The sequence below is a fragment of the Cupressus sempervirens genome, chromosome 2, assembly GCF_028749045.1.
Source record: "Cupressus sempervirens isolate cs-2001-9-10 chromosome 2, ASM2874904v1, whole genome shotgun sequence".
In the NCBI taxonomy this organism is placed as follows: domain Eukaryota; kingdom Viridiplantae; phylum Streptophyta; class Pinopsida; order Cupressales; family Cupressaceae; genus Cupressus; species Cupressus sempervirens.
This window is the reverse complement of record NC_143119.1, coordinates 590,508,200-590,523,261: the sequence shown is the minus strand read 5'-3', so window position 1 is coordinate 590,523,261 and position 15,062 is coordinate 590,508,200. Positions and strand designations below refer to the sequence as shown.

Here is a 15,062-nt window from a genome sequence, read left to right as displayed (position 1 = left end):
AGTATTAAATTTAGGAAGTTAACTCAAATTCTTCAAGGATTTGAAGTTCTCATCTAGGATGCCTTTCTCTTTTTCTCCTCTTGTGTACCTTCTATCAGCCAAATCTACTTTCCTAGTCTTCTACTTAGGGTCTTGCAGGGGCTTGGGTGAGTCTATTAACCACCACCTCTTCTTGAACATCTGGCACATCTCTCAAAAGTTTAGCATGTCCTTCTTCTCTTTCAAGGACATCCAAATCTTGTTGAAATTGTTGATTTTTTCTAGCCCAGTGTCTAGGCAATTGAAGTTAAATAAAAAACAATATCTTCTTATCTGTCTTCAAATCTTAGATTAGGCTGCAAAACAAGGAATATATCATCATGCGATAGGACCATTGTAATTTATTACTGCTTCAAAAAGGCCTTAGTCCTATTCTTTCAAGGACTCTCCCCAATAGAGTCACCAAAAATCTATTAGTGAACAGATTGTCTTTTCCCATCTAGGTTCAACAACATCTGAACCATCTTCAATTTCAAGGAATTAATTTGAGGGAGTGTTAATCTTGAGTGATCTCTTTTCACCACCTCTTTCTCATCATGACAATCTTTCCACAGATCTTCTAAGTGAGGAACTATAGGTGATTGACCCTTCAGACCAAGTAGCTTTGCTCCAAAACCTTTGCTATCAAAATTTCTCCTTCCCAAACTGAGCAAATTACTTCCAATCATAGAGGCATTAATCATATTACTACAAGTTAAATAACCAAGTTTGACAAGAAAATCAGACTCCCACTCCTCCTAGGGCAAATTATCTTTAATGATAGAGAACAATTGTCTACATATCTTGGCTATAATAAAACAATCTAAAGCATACTGAGGCAACTTTATTGGATCTTCTTAAAATCCCCCTACTCGTAGATATGTAAACTTAGGAAATTGAATGAAATAACTTCCATACATTTGAATGAACTTTTGAGCCTCTAGGGATGTCCTTTACATGGGTACTTTTCTGAGGTTCAAATGCGCACTTTCTATTTGAACATCATTTTTTTTCCTAAATTCTTCCAACATTGTCTTTTTGGAGCAAGGGATAATATTGATAAGCAGTTACCTCTTCATTCCAAGGTTTATGGTGAAGGGAAGTAATATTGCTGACACACACAATGCAATAGGTTAGGTAGGAGGACATATGGAAATCTTCTTTTGAAATCTTAGAATGTTTGAGTTGATTCCTCACTGAATCGGCTATCAATTATGCCCAATCTAAGAATTGTTCTCCTTTCAGGATAATCTCTATATAGCGATACATCCAGTATTCAAAGAGGAGAACATCTGTAAAACCCTTAACTTGATGTAACAAAACCATGAGATCATGAACATGGGGCTTCATGTGCTCCTTAGTAATTATTTTGGGTAGCCTTGAGCAACCTTTATAATTAGTCTCTATCCATTTCCTAACCAAGATGTTACGATACTTGTTTGGTTTCACTTGGTATTCAATCAAGAACTGGGTAGGGTTAAGAGCAACAAAGGTACACTTAGGCAAATGTAGCAATGCTGAGATAGTTTCCCTAGAGATGGACAAAACTACTTCCCCATCTTTGTTCAGAATACTCTTGGTTCTGACATCATCAATGCACAACTGAAGCAGTTCAGGACTCAAAAGAGTGGGAGGAGAAGTAGCAGCTTCAATTAGACCACTCATTAGGACTTCTAAACAACCATTAACTTCATCAGCTTGCTCAAGAAAATTTCCCTATAGCTTCTCAATCTTGACTCCTTCTAAATTAGTGTTGAAATGATAGGCCTCTTACACTCAAGATTGGAAATATTCCCAAAAAAATGCAGAATAGACCTCATTCTAAACAACAGAAAGAAAAACCTAGCCGTTCTTGTTCTTCAAAGCAACACACAGAAGAAAGGACAAGGAATTTCTTGTATTCTCACCTACAATCTGCTAAAATAAAACAAGACCTCTTCTCTTCACTTATTGATGCTCCGCTTTTGATTCACCTTTGCTCATGACAAAACAATTAAGTGGGAAACTTATGTTTTAAAAGGTAAGGGAATATACTAGCGAAAGTATCACCTCATAATGAGGTATTCATGGCAATTTTGTTGTGGCTTGGCTTGCACGCTTGGAACTACGACAAGGCACCTTTATTAAATGATCACTCTTCTTGAATGTCCTTGAAATAATTAAAATAATTTCTGACACCCAATCCGACCTCCAACTAAAAGATTTTCCTTCCTTAATCATGATGACAACTCATCCTTCATCTCAAACCATGATAAATCAGACAAGACCCCTTCATCATTACTCTAACAATTCATTTAATTTTTTGGGAACTGTTGACCTTTGGGAATCATTAACATCAGTGTGCACAATCTTTAGTAACAAAACTGCTTTGAATTGCTTTGAACGAGGTTCGAAGAGGTTCGAAGTGATTCAAGTAAGCATCTAGCACACTTAGTGGGTCCCACCTACAAAAAAGAGTAGTACCAAAAATGTTTTGGTTGAACTTGAACTACTTTGAACTGAAGTTCAAAGAGGTTCAAAGAGGAGAATTGCGAAAAACATTTTAAGATCGACTTCCATATACTAAGCATGGTGACTTTTTGAAAATAAGAAAGCGAGAAGGGCTTGCTTGACGTAGGATTTTGGGTTTCAAAGTGAATCGGAAAAAGTTTTTTTAAAAATGACAACTCAAAACAAAGGCTAATAGCACCCTAGGTTCATTTTCATTTTTTGGGTGCAAGTATTCCTAACATAATCATTTAACAAGTGGGAATTATTGAATGATTCCTCAAGTTGCTCAATTGGACATAATTGAATGCCTTTAAATACAAGAGCATAGCAATAAAATATGCAAAATGTGATTAGTCAATTTTATACCTAAAAAAAGAAATGAGTAAGAGGCTAATTAAGTTAAATTTTAAATTTTAAACAAATTAGGATTAGTTGGGATCCATTTCAGCACTACAAGATTGATTTTTCAAATTTCAACAACTCCTTTATTAAAATTTGGATTAGATCTATAATTGTGGGTTGATATCACATGTACAAAAACGATTTGTAGAATCATAATCATGAGATTAGTTTCACATGTGCAAGATTGATATGTCAAATCCTAGCAACTACTTAATTCAAAAAAATCAATCTACTTAGACTTCAAGATATAGTAATCCTCATAACTATTTATTTTATTATCTTTAAAAAATCGTTCAAATAAAATATAGTAGATTAGAAAAATTTGAATCAGATAAGGGTTATAAATTGACTCATTAATCTTGTAAATGTGAAACGAATTCAATGATTGTATATATGATTTAAGTTTAAATAAGATATAATAATCCTTCCAACTATTTATTTTATATTATAAATCTACATGATTCAAATAAAATAAAATTATTCAAAAAAATCATTGCGAATGTGACCTTTAATTTCACAATATGAGCGCCTTGTAATCATTATATTGATCAAAGGTGTAAATAAAACAAAACAATCATAGTTTTTGTCATTAAAAAAGCCATGAGACTGTACTATGTCAACACTCACGCGCTCATCTCCATATTCCCCCGCTCCACCCCAAATATCAAATAAAGTTCAAACCCTAGAAAAGCTCAAAATCGATAAAATTCAAATCCTAGAATAAAGATACCAGCTGTGAATCTCTAGTTTAATCTTAAGACGACGGCGACGCCCCGTTTCTACGATTTTCCGAATTATTTAAAGATGATGTTTTGCGCATTGAACCCGCCATTAAAGCTCAAAAAGGAAGGACTCTGACAAAGAATGCGGCTGTACTTACTGTTCTTCAAATTTTAAATTTTCGACAGATTTGCAGGCAAAGACAAATGGTAGTTGTCCCTTTTAATGCGTACGGCCAAATTCTGTGGACAATTTGCCGCCTAAAGATTACAAACGTGTAATCTCTGGTTTAGCGCTGTTACCTGATGTGAAGTGAAGGATTGAGACATGACATACGTGTGCAACACTGTTATCTCGATAATGGCGGTACACTGAAAAAGCTGCTTCTGTGAACAGAATTGATTTGCTGCTTCTACCAACCTTGTACTTCTTTTCTCCATTCACGGAATACGGCCTTATTAAATTGTTCTCCAGAGCCCTACGAATACTGTTATATGGGTCATGTTGATCTTAATTCATGGGTCTAGTTGACAGTCTTGGGCCATTGTCTTCAATCTTTGTCTTGAATGTGTTACTCAAACATTTTAGAGAGATGTTTAATTATATTAATTAATCAGAAAGAGAGAGATTAGTTCTCAAGAAAAATCAAACTTTCTTTCTTTTCCTACTTTTACTTCTCCACATACTAGTACTAAAACTTGTAGAGAGAAGTATGGGGTTTGAGTTAGAGTTTCATTCTTCTTTTCACAATCCTCTCTTTCCACGTACTTTTCTCTCTCCACGTACTCCAACCTTTAGAAAGAAATACAGGTTTTGGTTTTGGGTTTGGCTTTTCACTCTCTCTTCCAATTTTTCTCTCCACATACTTTTCTCTCTCCACTTACTCGAACTTTTTAGAAAGAAGTACATGGTTTGAGTTTTCACACTCAATTTTTCTCTCTCCACGTACCAAAATACTCTCTCTCCCCGTACTCAAACTTTTTAACCTAATTCTAACCCGAACCCCCCAACCCAAACTTCAACTTGAAGGTAACCGCCAGCTGGAAATAAAGTTCACAGATGTTTGGAGTAATTTAGGTATGTTGTTTCATTGGAGGCCAATTTGAATTACAAGAACCCAAACTCGTGTATTTTCAAGAAAATGAAATGGCAGTTATAATATCCATGCAAACGAAGATGTGGATGCAATCTACAATGGAGTGAAATTGTTAATATCATTAGCAATGAAAGGTGGTGGCTTCTTGAATGATGGAAAATAGTTCACATCAAAGTTGTCTCGTGAGTTACTAGAGTATGTGTGTGGGTTTTAAAACTAACATTGCCATCCTATTGATGTCTTTGTTGTAGAGAAACTACATGGTCTCAATAAGGATGATACACCATATTATATGAGAACAGGTTCAATTGAAAGTTGGCAATCATGGGAAAGCTTGTGGAATCATTACCCCAAAAATGTGAGATTGTTTCTATTGGTAACTCCAATGATGGCAAGGCAGCATGCATTCCATCTATGTATCCTAGCGAAGAGCAGCTGATCCAAAATAGCGTAGCTGAAGAGAGAATGATACAAGGATAAAGCCATTGGTAAGAGAAAAAGAACGTCCCTCCATTCCATAAGCCAAGGTGGCAAGAAGAAACAACCATGATGCCCGTATGAAGAGGGAGTTTAAAATCAGTACACCCTACGAAAGCAAAGGAAATAGGTGAGGATGCAATATATTTCTGTCATCAGCAAGCTGAGACACCATAACCTAGTGTAGCTCTTAGTATAGTGCCGTCAAGACAACCAGTTGCTTCCGGTTTATGAGTTCCCACCAAATGGAACCATAGAAAAGCATATGAATTGTTTAATTTGATATCATCAGATCATTGAAAGTTGGCAATGCATGGACAGATTATTGAATCATTGATTATAACTTTGTATTATTATGTTCAAAATAGCCAACTTGGACATTCAATTCAAATGCATCCCAAATGATTAAATGATTGAATCAAAATCAGCAATATGTTTTGATAACAAGGCATATTAGAGCATGTGGCAGTGACATGGGAAACAATCCAAGTATGAAAAAGAGTTGGTTAGGATTGCGTGTAAACTGTTTGAGTAAATGCCTTGGGATTTAATGCAGGAGTGCTAGATGTCGCAGTTTTATCTCTAATTTTCCCAGTAGTTCAATGAATACTCATACTAAGTGCTATGTAAGTCTACACTCCCAAGTTGTCACTCCTCTTTGAGATTACATGATTTGGTGCAAGCTTCAGTTTTTGTAAAGATGTGAATTGAAAAGGCAACTTAATACATATGGATTTCGCAAAATTAATCTTGAGTGGTGGGAGTTTGCAAATGAAGACTTTTCGAGAGGTAGCAGGCATTTACTGAAAATCATTCACCGGCGCAAGCCTGTTCACAGCCAACAATAGGAGCATCTAATAGAAACTCTAGGTTTAGGGGCTTATGCTGAGATGGAGAATCGTGAGTTGGAAGATGAAATTACAAATCTCAAACAAGAAAAGAAAATGCTGGTGATGGAGTTAGTTAGGCTTGGGAATCAACAACAGGGCACTGAGGTTTGGCTGCAATCATTAGAGGAGCACCTGCAATAGATGAAAAAGTGGCAAGAAAGATTAATGACATTCTTAGCTAAGGCCATGCAGAATCCTAGATTTGTGGCACAACTTGTCAAGCAAAGTGGGAAGAATTTAGAAATTACTACAGCTAGCAAGAAAGAGTGACTACCCAAACATGAGAACATCTTGTGCATTGGGGAACGTGATGAGGAGGATGGTCAATTAACAACATATAATACTCATATGAGTGATATTATGAAGCCTAGGCTTATGCAAATTTACAAGAAGGATTTGACTAGGGAGCTTGAGACATCATCAGACATGTTAATAAATTCCTTCCATGACATTGCAAGTGATGATCTTTGTGAATCAAAGCATTGTGGAAATATTTCAAACTACCCACCAGAAGTAGCTATTGCAGAGATTCATGCAAGTTCTGGTTTCCCTGATACACCCGTCTCGTTGGAGCTTTCAGATATCCATAGATCCACCTTAGTAGACTCGAATTCCTCCTTTAAATTGCAAGAATTGTCTTGTTCTTCAAAGGTAAAAGAGACAATACCATTGACAGGGTCAATAGGATGCATTGCCTCTGATATATCATGTAACTTAAGTTTGAATCCTCTATCTTCTCCAATTGAATTTAATACCACAGATGACATGGAAAAGATCACTGGCAACTTTGTGGATGGAAGTTTTGCACATAATAACATAGATAATAGAGAGGGTACAGATAATGGTATGAACAGTGGGTCTCACAAGAAGAGAATCAATTATTTGTTTTGGGAACGATTTCTTACTAAGATTCCAAAGGTAGAAGACACATGAGGGGCTGATTCTAAGAGTCAGGGGAATGTTAGTAGGGATGAAGATGATAGTCCATCTGAGAAAGGGAATTTGTGAAGAACACATAAGAAACTTGACTCAGCTACTCATAGCACGTATAGATCAAAGAGCAGCTCAGGAAATATCAGTGGTCACGGTAAAAGTTAGAAGTGCATATGTCTAAAGTTGTCTTAGGTTTTTATTTATGTATTTTGTAAAAAGGTCAACTTCAGAGTTATCTCTGGTTTTGGTTTTTCTAACTGTAGTTAAGCTTTAAGGGTTAGAGTTGGTTGTGAACCATCTTCAAGTAGTCCAAACTCTAACTTTTTGGGTAGTTATGAACCCAAAAAGTTGGTTATTCTAGATTGGCTATAAATTCTTGAAAATCATTGTAATAAGGGACTTTTTGGACTTGGATAGAGGGAACACTTATGCTCTGATAACAAAGAAATTTTTGGAAAGTGTGTACAATTGTTGTTTTTGTAATCAGTTATTTCTTACTTTCTTGGTGCAAGGAAATAAAGAAAGTACATTTGGCATTCTCTTTCTAAGGAATCTAAATGGTTGGAGTGTTGATTCATTTATGAGTATTTTCATGGTATGGTGTGAGTATTCATGAATGGTTGAATTAGCATTGTGTCAGTGATAGTTCTCAAGCGTAGTCCTTGATTGCTCTCATTAATAGTTACATCATTTTTATGAAAATGTTGAAGGTGTGTGGTGCATTCGCTATCAATGGTTTTCCTTCCTATTCTCTAAGTTCTTCATCCTTATTAAAAAATCACATATTTTATCTCATGAGGGAGTTGCCCCTCTAAACGCAGAGGAAGGCCAAATATCAAAGGTCTATCCAATTGTTGTGAACAGTTTGTTACACACTCCGTTGGGCAAATTCTACTATGACAAATCTGTTTACCAACAGAATGTTAAGAGTACTCTAAGATTTGAAGTCAAATAGGGGAATTGATGGAGTAGCTAATCTTTCCACTAATGTAGGTGAGTGAAGATTTCAAAGCTAATCTTTCAACTTTCTTGCATTTATGGAGTTATCTATAGAATTCGTAGAGTGCAGGGTGGTCTAAAAGTGTCATTTTGAAACGTTCACCCAAAACCTCTACTAAGACCTCCCAATAGTCACTTATTAAAAAAATAGTGTTTTTGCACTAATGAACCAATCAACAACCAAGAAAACTATAAAATGAACAAAAGAAAATGACTTTTTAGCTTTATTGGTTACTGATTGGTCCATTTGTACAAAAAGTATGATTTTTTTGGTAAGCGGCTATTGGAGGGTGAACATAACGGATTCTAGGCAAACGTTATGAAATGGCATTTTGTTGACCACTTCACACTCTACTACTTCTATAGAGAGCTATGTAGATGCAAAAAATGTCTAAACCTTAACTTTAAGCTCTCCAATCACATATGGAGGTTCGCCGAAAAAATTGATTAATTTTTACGTACGGATTAGGAGTTCTAGGTGCGCAAAGTTAGCCTACGCGACTAATGTATCTCTTCCCCTAACAGATTATAGGTGAAAACATCCACTAGTTCTTTGGGTTGATTTGCTCACCTAGAATTCTTAAATCGTAAGTTAGATTTTGTTATTCCTTTGGTGTACTTTTGTAGGTGAATCAAGTGTTTAAAGCTAAGGTTTTGGCTTTTGGGTATTCACGGATCTGTCTACAGGCCATACATGTCATGTCAAAATATCGCCCAATCCCTACTATGTTTATGCACCAATAGTCACTCACTCAAAAATGTCAGTACTTGTGGCTAAATATGGCAATAGTCTTTATAAAATGTCCCGATAGTGGTGCACAAATAGGCCAATCACCAATCAAAAAAGCTGAAGTGATTAAGTAATTGTATATGTGTGGTCAGCTACCAGTCCACATGTTTTCATATTTTTGGATTCCTTTAAAATCATAGTGATCCCTATCGGTAATTGGGTATTTCCCCCTAGCTAAAACTCTCATGTTCAAAGCAACTTCAAAGACTTATTAAATTCAATGTTTATTAGTACCTTTTGTGGTAAGGTGTATGGTTATTGTAATGTCTTTTGTATAGTCATCATCCTTTGTATTTCTAAAATTTGTCAAAGTTGTAATTTTGACTATTTAGTCTTATAACTTGAAATGTTCTTATCAAAGGTGTCTTGTAATGACGGTTTTTATGTGAACAACCCTTTTCTAATGTAATCTAATTTTTTTTTTCTTTGCATTGGTTCAACACAAAAAAAAAATTAAGTGTTTTGATTTATTTCAATATCTTTTTATGTGATTTAAGCATTAACAGTTGTTAAAGCTTCTAAGTAGTAGAGAGTAAAGATGAATGGTCTGGATTTGTTATGTAGACAAGCGGCAACAAGTAGTCATTAAGAATTTTCACAATGCCCTAAATAAAACCACTACAAACACCCTAGTTATTTGCACCACTAATCCAAGACATATTCCTCTAAAACCAAATGCATTTTCCTCTAATAATTATTTTTACCAATACTTATGCATGCATGGGCAACTAGTAGTACATATTCCAATTTAACAATAACCAATTTATTGGTAATTTATGTATATGTATCATACATTATCAACAATTAAAAATAAAAGAAATCTAATTTTGCTATATACATTAAGATAGAAAACAAGTCAAATCTAAAACATGATTTCTACATTATATGATGGGTCTACTTTGTTATTATTACTTCTTGTTTTTCTTTACTTCAAATCAAATCAAATTTCTCTTCTATAGTGGATCTACTTTGTTTATTATTACTTTTTGTGTTGTCCTACATTCATAAAATGAAATGTCAACTAATTAATTGTTTTTAGTTAGTATGGTAGTGGGAAGAGAATATTTTAAAAGTTCTATAAATAGTCAAGTTGCAGTAGTTTTGGTATGAAATCTCAATAGTGTAATCATTATTAATATTTTTTATATTGAAAACAACAAAACTAGGGTGTTTCTCTTAAATACACCATCTTGTAGATGTCCATGATGTCCATGAGTAAATTAACACTTTTAGCACACTAATATGGTACACAAAAAATAAAAGATGACTAGTTGATATGGTCACGGTATCTGTTAGTAACACTAAACAAGTCAATGATATTAATCAACATAGTAATAAGAGTCTTTAAGCAAGGCCAACATAGGGTCATACTAGAAAATAAATAAACTGTCAGTAAAACAAATAATTGTTCCAGTAATAAGAACAAAGTTTAAAACAAGGCCACAAAGGCCACTAGACCAACATCGAAATAAAAAAGATAAGGGAACCAAGTCCCTAGGCTTCCTTCTACTTTCATGGCTTGTTGAGCATCCTCATCACCAAGTCATTCGTGGGGAATTTGCATAACCCCTTGTGGTTATCTTCTCCATTGCCATCCTTGTAGAGGGTGTTCGTTTGTAGTAGACATAGAATAGTGGTTGATAAGAGTAGAAGCTTTCCTGATAAGTGAAACCCCCAAATTCAAACCGGTAATGAAAAGCGTCTCTTGAGCCCATAATAAATGAGGGTTATTAGTGCACTCATTATTTTTTTTGTTGCCACCTGCATCTACTCCAACATGCCTTCTCACATGTGTGAATAGTACAACTATAAGGAGGTCATAGAGGTTGGCAATGCAAGTGCACAATGCCAGATCCCGTCATAAAATTTAAATTTTGAAAAGAGAATGGACAAATTTTTAATGAGCTTAGTTCCCCATTATTTATGTAGAGCATAACCAAAACACCCCACAAAGACCACAAGAAAATAACTTATTGATTTCTATTGTAAGACACTTTGAGAGTTTTCTCCTTACTTAATAGAGACTTTGATCATATTACAGGGCAAACATTGTTCCTCTCTCCAACATCTTAATCCTTCAATTACTAGGGTCATGCAAGCCAGTCATTATTAGAAAAAATATTACTTAGATATAGACATTTTGAATTAAAGACATCATCCTTACACATGCTTGTAAGAAAAGTTAGAAATGTTAAAGGATAATAAATATTTATTTGAATTATAATTTTTATAACTTTCTATAGCCTTGATAAATATGCACAATATAATTGATGCATATAGAAAGTGAAAAATAATAATGGAAATTTGATTTGCCTAAATACAATCAATATCCAAATACATAAGGGATAGACTAATGGTTGAGCGGAGTCATATTGTTGATATATCATTTTTTTGGTTATGAGATTCTTTCTTACATTATATTAATACTATATAATATTAATAATCATTTTATTTGTAAATCAATAAATTAGTAAATAATTTTTAAGATGGACACTTACATGAACACGTAAAAATTTATAGATTTCATAGAAAGATATTAAATATTTTTTAGTTTCATGTAAATTGACAATTATCTAATATTAATTTTTCACATTTCTATTTATTTTTCATAGAAAATATTTTAGTATATTCATTAACAATTCTAATAAATACTTGTTTAATTTATGTGGAATATGATAACTATCTAATATAAATGTGTCATTTATAAAAATGATAACAAATATTGTTCTTATGTGAATAAGTATGAGGCAAAAATATAGTACTTCATATCATACATTTTTCCTTTCATAAATCTAAAATTTAAGTATCATAAGTACTTTGTATTTTATTATAAAATATAAAAGGTTATCAAAAAGTTTTATGATCATCTAAAGTTGAATATAAGTTGTCTTTTAAATATAAATATAGGGTTCTTATAACACTAAGGGTGGTGGTGGTTGACAACCAACGCCACTGCTAGAATTCACCTCTGAGCACTAGTACTGGTACTAAAATTCACACCCCCTGCCCCTCCCCTTGCCAAGAAAATAAGAAAATGAAAAAGACTGATATGACTGTGGAGCAAAAGGGTAATAAGAAGATAAAAGTTGAAAAACCCGTAGAGGTGGATGAAGAGGATTCAAAGGAGGAGGCTGGAGGTAAGGCAAGGAGGAGATCTAGTAGACTTGTCCAATCCCAAGCAAGGCATAAACAAAAATCCAATAGGTTTAGGGTGGAGGAGGTTGAGGAGGAAAACTCATATAATAATAAAGAAGAAAGGGAGGAGGAAGAAGAAGAGGGTAAGGAGGAGATGGAAAGAAGTATAAACTAGGAAGATAATTTTGTTGATAATGCACATACTCAAGTTTCTGTTGGTAATGCTAATACCACGGAGGTTACACGTGTCTGCAAGCTTTTCCCTCCAGCCCATAACCTTCTGTGAAGAAAGCAGTAAAATGGATGCCTCTCCCATAGCCATTTCATCCCCGGCCAAGGAAAATTCTAAGGTTTTTACTAATCCAAAGGTTTTGTAGGATAAAATCTAGGTCCAGAAAACCAAGGAGGAAACAAGGAAGGTGGAAATAGAAACCAAGGAAGAGATCGACGAGTAGGTGGAGCAGTATGCCAGGCTGGAAAAGAGGGTTAAAGTTTTAGAGGAAGGGTTCTTTACCTTCTCTAAATTTAACCTCAAAGTCACCCACGCTGCAGCCACCACCCTCCAGCTGTTGGCACAAGAAAAGGAGGATACTAGAATGAATATGGAGAACCATAAGCTGCTCTTCAAATTCCTTGCTGATGACTGGTCTTGGATTCTGCTAGCTACAAAAGGGGAAGGAGAAAAAAGAAATTTGAGTTTTTTAGTTTAAGGGGATCCTTAGATCCAAGACTTTTATTTTTATCTATTGTTTTTGGTTTTGCTGGTATCAAGCTATAATTAAGACTTGGTGTTGGCTTGTTATGCCAACAGTTACTTGGATGAACTTCCGTAGTATTAGATCTTCTGGACTTTTTTAGTTTAGTTGTTCCTAGTAATATGTTGTTTAGTTTCTAGTTGAAGACTCTTTGGTTTTTTGAAGTTTTAGTTAGTTTCTTGCTTGTTGTTGGACATTGCTGGTAATGTGCTGGTTACCATCTTTTTTATTGTAAGGGCCGACCCCCTAGTTTTGGTCGCTTTATATTTCAAAAACTATAATTATATTTTTAGTTTTAACAAATGAGTCATTTACGTTAGATAGGAAGATTTATTATTACCAAAAAGGTATTGAGATCATTTATGATGCATATAAGATATTTTGAACAAGAATATGACATTGTTCTAATAATAAATGATATTTGTTTCAACTCTTAGAGATTTCATGTTGTGGTTCAAGTCTTTAAAAATATATTTAAAGATCACCTCTCACTAGACATCTCGATGTGTCAAGTTGTGTTATGAGCCCAAAATTGTATGCAATTCTATGGCATTGTTACATGGCCACAAAATTAGCCTATAGGTTACTAGCTCCTCACAAGTTTCTTTTCTATATTATATTGTGAGGTTGATCCCACATTGACTATTAAACATGAAAAGTATGCAATGCTCATGAACACTTAAAATGTCTACCATTTATTTGCAATTTAACAATTCAAGTATAATTATATAACTAGTATTTTTTTATGGAGGTTCAAACCTGCAAGAAGAGTTGCCCAACAAAGGCATGAAGCCTATGAGCAACCTAGTTCCAATGAGGACTACCACGGAGAATTTTGGCTAGCAAATACAGAAGCACAAGCCTTGAGGCTAAAACCTCTTTGGCTAAGAGCAAAGGATTGAGGGGTATCCATTCTACCAAATGTATCTAGGGCATGATATTGACCTTATCCCATATGATGCCAAAGCCTCACGCTCAACAAGACTTGATCCTTGGTGGGCTCATTTCAGGCCATTCAACTTCACTAGTAGACCAAAGGCCTATTGTCATAACTCACAAATTTAAACTTTTATTGTTCTTGAAATTATGTTTTAGATGATAGTTGGAATTCTATTAGCCAAACAAGATATGGTATTTATTCAATTTAAATAATGTTGACAAAATTTTAATAGGTTATTGTTGTTAAAACAATGGATGATGAATTTTGATTTTCTATGGTTGAAACATCTAAAAAACAATGTTGTGCATTTTTTATAAAAATATTTCTTGAGATAATTTGAATTCGTTTTAAGCTCTATGTAATGTACTCTAGCTCGCTAGTTTAAATTTGCAATTTCATATTTTGAAAATTATAAATATCTCTTATTTTTTACTAGAATAATTATAATTGTAAATTATCATAAAAAAATGACTAGTTTTATTTTTTCATGCTATTTTATGTATAAACAATAAAATATTATGTGTAGTTAATCTAGTATGAATTTTAGGCAAGAGCCTACAACACAATGGTAACTTGTGTGCTTCTAAGATGAGAGGGCTTGGGTTCAAGTCCACTTGAACTTAACACACAATAATAATTAATCTCAACAAATAATAATAATTAATCAAGGCTTCATCCCATTACCTATAAAAAAAAAATAGTATGAATTTCATTCTTGGAAGTAGACTCTTTATAGACAATTAAAGGTTAATATTTTTAAAACAAATATATTTTTTATATTTGTAAGTAAATCAATTAGTGGGGATTTTATCACATTGCTTGATTGCTCTATTCACAAAACTTCAAATGATCATATCAAGGTCAACCCCTTGGATTAATTTATAATGATTTAACCTAAACATAACTTTTAATATGAAAAATATTCTTACTCTTAATAGTATAATTCCCTTAATATTATTTGTGTGTGTGTGTGTGTGTGTGTGTGTGTGTGTGTGTGTGTGTGTGTGTGTGTGTGTGTGTGTGTGTGTGTGTGTGATGAAACGTGCTCCCCTTAATACCGCAAGAAACAACAGAAACAAATATCGCAAATAGATAGAAAAAAAATTGGGCTTCTTATTATCATCACAAATGTAGAATTACAATATGCAAACCCACATGAGCACCTTCCTTACAACAATCTACAAGATAGAGTAGTGACTATCACCTAGAACTAGACAACCTCCAAGCCTTCCTTATATAGGAACTTTTAACTATCCAAGAAGGTTCTAGACACTAATTCCTAACCCTTAAGGCTAACCAACCTCATATTATATCATTTCATTGCACATTATTACATAAGATTGACTCAAGGCAATTTACAAATTACATTTCAGATGGGTCCACTTTTGGAGACCATAACTAGGAAACTGTTGACCCA

At 34.1% G+C, this 15,062-nt stretch overlaps 1 pseudogene; it reads left to right on the top strand.

The window, feature by feature from the left end:
* Positions 1-5,050: 5,050 nt before the first annotated feature.
* Positions 5,051-7,191, top strand: LOC149574786 (heat stress transcription factor A-1-like; annotated as a pseudogene).
* The last annotated feature ends 7,871 nt before the right edge of the window (positions 7,192-15,062 follow it).